Here is a 6427-nt window from a genome sequence, read left to right as displayed (position 1 = left end):
ATAAGATCATGTATTACATAAATTTTGTACAATGTCATCCACTCAGAGTATCTTTCTCCACTTGTGGTTCACATACACCATTGTCTCTCTCCACCTTCGTTGACTTTCACGAGCACCGGAGTTGTTGTATGCCATTGATCTTTTAACTTTTTGTTGTTATAAATGTCTGATGGCTTGTGCTGTTGCTGAAGAGGCCAAGACTTCTTTTGCCTGCATTCGATGAATGATTCTACGATAGAACCATTCAAATAATTCTCTCAAACTGTTAGCCTTGATTCGAGAGCCACCATGTCGTGTGTGCCTGAAATAAGCATTTCTCGCCATGTAATGAGACTTTTCCATCCCTTGGGTATTCCATATTGCCGGGTTCCCATACTTTTGTATAAAATATGGTAAATGATTGAAGATGATGTGCTGGATATGAAAACAGATTAGTTAGAATGTTTTACACTCACATAGTTGCACATAAAATAGAATCCAATACACGATAATACCATGTAGTGAGTAATTTGGGTGTCTGTCCATGCTGTCTTGAATGATTTTTTGAGACGGTTGAGATTCTCCTTGAACTTGTTCATATCACCTTGTGACCAGTCCTCTTTGTCGCACATCAAAAATAGGATGTCTATTGATCGCCAAACCTCAGCCTTCGCGTTACGAGTAGTTGGTTCTTGGTCTTTGACTGCAATATGTAGCTTTTTCCAGCTCTAATACTCTACCTTGCTAACATAAGATGTGTTATATATTTTTCCATGTTTTGTTAGCTTCGGATCTCTTGTACCTTGGGGTTTAGATAAAAACCTCCGTGCCTTCACCCCACCGATGGATGGTTTGCATGGGACATCCTTCTCAGCAGTTGATCTCTTTTCATCCCGTTGGATTTTCACATTGCCACCATGAAGCCTTATATCCGACAGTACCAATTCTAAGCACTGCAGGGCTACTTGTCGCTCTACTGAGTTCTTAATCTTCCAAGCAAACCCGATATATAAGTAGACCAATTTCTCCACAATTCTACAAAGGGCATGCATTGTACAGATGTGGACATTCACAAGTGGTATTTTCAAAACCGGTCGAAAAGCAGGGTCCTCAATGTGACGTGTTGGAGCTTTTCTCCACCACTTTGGGTCCATGACCTTTGCAGGCTCCATGCAGAACAAACACGATGACTTTGCCATTGCACCCATTCCACAATTATACATGCATTTTAATGTTTTGAGGTCACCTGCAAGATGCCACTGAACTTGAAAGTCTCCCCTTCCATCTAGACATAGTACCTCTCCTTGGTTAGTCTGTCTATCAATCACCTCCGGAATATTAGTTTGATGGAACACCCAATAGAGAATCTCATGATCTTTTTTCTTTACCTGCAACACAAAATAAATGAGACTTAAGTAGATGTGAACATTTGAGCTTACCTGAGAATCTCGCTTACCTCAAACGCACCAAGCCACCATATGTTAGATTCTGATTGAACACTAAAGTACAAAGGATCATCACTGGGACACTTTGAGAGGGCTCTATTCATTAAAGTAATCGTAACACGCTCTAGCTTTTTCTCTTTAACAAGCTCACACTCATCCAGTTTTAACACCAAATGTAATACCCCTCGTGACTCTTCAAATGTGATGTTGTAAAACTCCACCATTCTCTTCTGTAACATCTGCAGGTCCATAAAAATATTATTGAACTCATTATATGCCATGTTTTCTCCATGGCCACTGTAAGTTGCTTTAATATGAAAGGGTTGTCCAAGATAGTCTCCTTGTGCCTCGTTAAGCTGAAGCCTCTCTTTCCAAACACTTGAGGCTGATGGCAAAAGTTTGGATTTTATACCCTTCTTAACAAAGACGAATGAGATAGATTGTTGTATAGCCGAATATCCTCTTTTGCTTAGATTGTTGTATAGCCGAATATCCTCTTTTGCTTACACCAAGTGAATCAAGTGTGCCTTGTATTTCTTTTGCAGGCACTGAGTTCTCTGAAATAAAGCGGTCCACTACATTTCGTTGTAGGACCTTAAACTTCTTGTCATGTACTATATCTGCTGCCAGGCTTCTACTTATGAGTGGCTTCAATCTCTTTCCTATATTGGCTTTGGGGTAAATGTTTTCCTTGTCAGGATAGATTGAATCTCTACATGAAGACAATGCATAAGTAAATAATAGAAAATTTGCTTCACTAACACTATTTAGGCACATGAAAACAATGCATAACAAGAAAAAACAAAAAGATTACTTAACTAAGACAATGTAGCCAACCAAGAAGCATCACCTTAATGCTCGGATTCTTTTCTTGAGACCTCCGGATGCAACCTACAATGTTTCAAGATTGCACAATTTCTTCTTTCGGATACGACCACCCAAGATGGTGTCCTTCATTTGACAACTTCTTACCTTTCCTTTCACTTATTGTACCTCTGTTTTGTGTTGCAAAATGGTAACTTGATCTGTAGAATGTAAATGTGAAAGGTGAACAATCTCACATTGTTGAGCTTGGAGAATGCCCTTATAAGTTTTAGCTTCTCTTGTAAGAGATTTACAATAACCCAGAAGGCCCTTTTCTCATGTTTCAGAAACAGATGTACCTGATATAGAGGAAACCCAATTAATGGATGGTGATGTGCTCCCCATTGCGCATGAAATACTTGCGGAATCGCCACTTGTCAGGGAAGAAGTGGAGCTCTTCAAGAGCCAGTATCCTAGAAAACCCTTGACATCCATACCGATGAACCAAGAGAAATCTCCCTCAAAAAGCCCTAATATTGCAGAGGCTTTTGCAGCGGCAAAAAATGCAAAAAAACGCAAAGGGACTTCAAGTATAACTGGGTAGTCTTTGAGATGTTTGCATCTGTATGGCTTGATTAGGGTGTTTATTAATCGTTATTGCTCCTGCAGGGGGGGCAAGGGGACACCTGAATAAAAGGTTGGATGCAACCAAAGGGTCAGAGAGTGCTAAAGAGAAGGATTATGTGGTTGTGGATGGGGACACCGGTGCAGTAAGCGGAGAAAACCTCAAAAAAGGTGCTGCAAACACACGGGCAAAAAGATGCCTGGCTTAGACTCTACCTAGTGTCCATGAGTGATGCTTTATACCCAACCCTTCTATGAGCCTTTTTGGTTGTACCATCCTTTTTGGTTGTACCATCCTTTTTGTATCAGACCACTATCCTTCTTTGTACCGCAATCCTTTCGTAATGTAACAATAGAACGTTTGGATCAACTTGGAGTTCCTCTTTCATTGTCAAAGTGTTTTTTTATGTGACTTGTGATGTGGTGCATGTGTCTTTTGATGCCTTGTCCATTGAGGTGAGATCCATTTTCTCTTTTTTTTTAAAAAAATATTGCAACTTTCTGACTCTTGTATTCTGTTTGTTTAGAGGAACTCAAACCCTTGGGCTACAATAGGTGGAAATGGGTAATGCCCCAAGGATTGGAAGGGGTTTTTAAGATCTTGTCTACTTTACGACGCACAGGTTTTGCCAACATAGCAAAAACACCAAAGGAGCTGCTCCTGCTGATACAATCTTTGCCTATTTTTCCTGGCAAGGAAGGCACTAACATGAAGAGTGGTACAATGTCTGATGATGAATCACAGGATCCTACTGCTGGGGCATCCACGCATGTGCACCCAGCGGCCCCTCTAGACTTCGTCCCTATCAGTGATGCTCAGAAAGATTCCCCTCTGGGGCAAGATGTGCAGCCATTGCCTCCGAAAGAAGTGTATTCGCCAGAGTTACAGAAAGAAGTAAGTTCCTGTACAAAAAGGTGGAATGATGTTCTAATGCCTTTCCCAATTAGCATTGTGACTGCTCCGCTGATGGAGGGTATGCCACCTCCAACCTGTCCTGCTCAAAAAGTCCTGGTATTAGACATGAATGGGGTTCTGTTGAGAAGATACCCCAATCCAGAGATCTCTCCGAGAACCAAATATTTTCTCTGTTGAAAAGATTTTCAAGGGAGGCAGTGACTGTGGCCCCTTTTGCATAATCAGGCCAGATGTGCTTCAATTTCTTTGTGAATGCGTAGTCATCTTTCACCTTTGCATCTAGTCCTTGCATCTAGTCCAGCTGCACTAACAGAAACATGAATATTACACTTAAGGGTTGCCTGAGCGGGATGCACCCCAAATTTTGGAAAGAGCAATTCTGCCTAACTGACTGCATCAAATTTCCTTTTAGACTTACTGATATCAGAGTGCTGCAAGGCGGCGAAGCAAAACCAGTTTTTGTAAAGGGATTATCGGAGCTCTTAAAAAGGAAACCAGATTGGAGGGGGTCATCAATTCTTATGGTGGACGATATGGTACAAAAATATTCTCAACAATGATACAACCATGATATGTCCACCAACATTTCAACCGGATGATGAATCACAGGATCCTCGCTACCTCACGAACACTCTATTGCCGTGGCTAAAAGGGTGGAACTATGTGCAAGATCCTGATCAGTATGTCAGGATGCACATGATATCAAATGAGAAGGACCAAGTTTCCCAATATGTTATCAAATTTTGGTCACAGAGAAAAGCGACTCGGTCGTAAGAGACCAAGTTTAGGTTTGGGCCTATGTACTTGTGTAAACAGCCAATGGGAGTTGATAACTCCTTTTTGTATCATTGACCTATTTATATCAGCCTTCTTGAATCTGTAACTGGCTTCATACTAAAATGGATATCTCATACTTCTTGGCATTTGTGATTTTGTTGGGAAATGATACGCGGTACTTCAAGTCATTTGTAATTGAGTTGAAATTTTTAAAGCTTAGTCAACTGTGTTGTCTCCTCCTTGCAAATGCCACCAGTATAAATCTTGTTGTATGGTAGATGTCTATTTCTGCATAGTAGCTGCCTGTTATGAATGTTCGCTCTATTTTTTGCATGGTAGCTGCCTATTCTTGACTGGTAGCTATCTATTTTTGCATGGTAGTTACCTGTTTAAGATTGGTAGCTATCTATTTTCTGCATGGTAGCTAGCTTCTTATTATTGGTAGCTATCTATTTTCAGCATGGTAGCTAGCTACTCATGACTGGTAGCTATCTGGTATTAGCATGGTAGCTAGCTTTATCTGCATGGTAGCTCTATGTGGCAGCTATCTATTTATTTTTGGTAGCTACCTGTTTCTACATGGTAGCTACCTGTTGTCTCATGGTAGCTACCCCCTCTGACTCATGATTCATACTCATGACAATTTTGAAATAGAAGATTGTGTGCATGGGAGAGATAGAGAGAGAAATGAAAGGGGGAGAGAGAGAGAGAGAGAGAGAGAGAGAGGGAGGGAGAGAGAGAGAGAGAGAGAGGGAGGGGGGGGCATAGAGAGGATGCTAGTTTTACAGTTCCAATTTTTTAATTGATTCGCGGCGGTTGGAGTTTGATGATGAGTCCTTGTGCCTCGGTCTAGGAACCATTAGCTGAAGACTTTAATTCTCTTCTTGGATGTTCATTCTTCCTACCGCTTACCAAAAGCTCCTGTTATGGATCCTTAATCCTAATCCTATGTCTTTTCTATTCTGGTTGAGGCTCGTCCCCCTGGGGTTTTGCTGTGATATAATATTTCAAGGGTTTTACCTCGGCGATTTCAGCCTTGTGTTTGGGTTTTCAGCCGTTACGGTGTAGTGCTATTTTTGCCCACCTTCTTTTAGAGAGAGAGAGAGAGAGAGAGAGAGAGAGAGAGAGAGAGAGAGAGAGAGAGAGAGAGAGAGAGAGAGAGAGAGAGAGAGAGAGAGAGAGAGAGAGAGAGAGAGAGAGAGAGAGAGAGAGAGAGAGAGAGAGAGAGAGAGACCGTGACTCGAGGATGCTGGTTTTTCTCACCTGTAAGGCAACTATCTGTGAATCCTTTTCACCCAAATCTGTCCATATCAGACTTGTAGAAAAGAATTCAAATTTTATTGATGGAACCATAAAACCCGTCTATGGTCTCATAAAGCGGTAATTCATTCAATTAATACCTAGACTTATTCACACACACATACTTTAAACTCGTTTCCTCGCTCAACACCTGGTTGGCTCGAAAGTCCGGTGCCCCTTGCGATATTTATTTTTTAGTTAGAAGTGGGAAATTACAATGGCTTTGAATACCAAGGTTCCTGACTTGTTCAAACCTAGTCATCACCGGCTCTGGCTAAATTGAGGTTTAAGGATTCAGAGGAGATTTGGAATTTTGGTTGGATTATTGTTTGTTCATTGATGATGAGGCCTTGTGCCTCGAACCCTAAACCATCAGCTGAAGACTTCCCTACCCACAACAACCTCCCAAGTGAAAGGAAGGTACCATTACAGAGTAAACACTTCTCTACCCACAACAACCTCCAAAGTGAAAGGAAGGAACCATTACAGGTACAAAAATAGAGAGGAGACGTCCTATTGTGAATTAGATCCCAAGAACAACATAGCAGTGTATCCTTGCACCATTGAATTTGGAAGAAACAAA

The 6427-nt window shown here is 41.2% G+C and overlaps 1 pseudogene; it reads left to right on the top strand.

Annotated features, from left to right (window-relative positions):
- Nucleotides 1-2610: 2610 nt before the first annotated feature.
- LOC147445284 (uncharacterized) lies at nt 2611-4542 on the top strand (annotated as a pseudogene).
- The last annotated feature ends 1885 nt before the right edge of the window (nt 4543-6427 follow it).

This window comes from Adiantum capillus-veneris, chromosome 12 (genome assembly GCF_014529385.1).
Source record: "Adiantum capillus-veneris isolate H3 chromosome 12, ASM1452938v2, whole genome shotgun sequence".
Taxonomy (NCBI): Eukaryota; Viridiplantae; Streptophyta; class Polypodiopsida; order Polypodiales; family Pteridaceae; genus Adiantum; species Adiantum capillus-veneris.
This window is presented reverse-complemented; position numbering and strand designations above follow the sequence as displayed.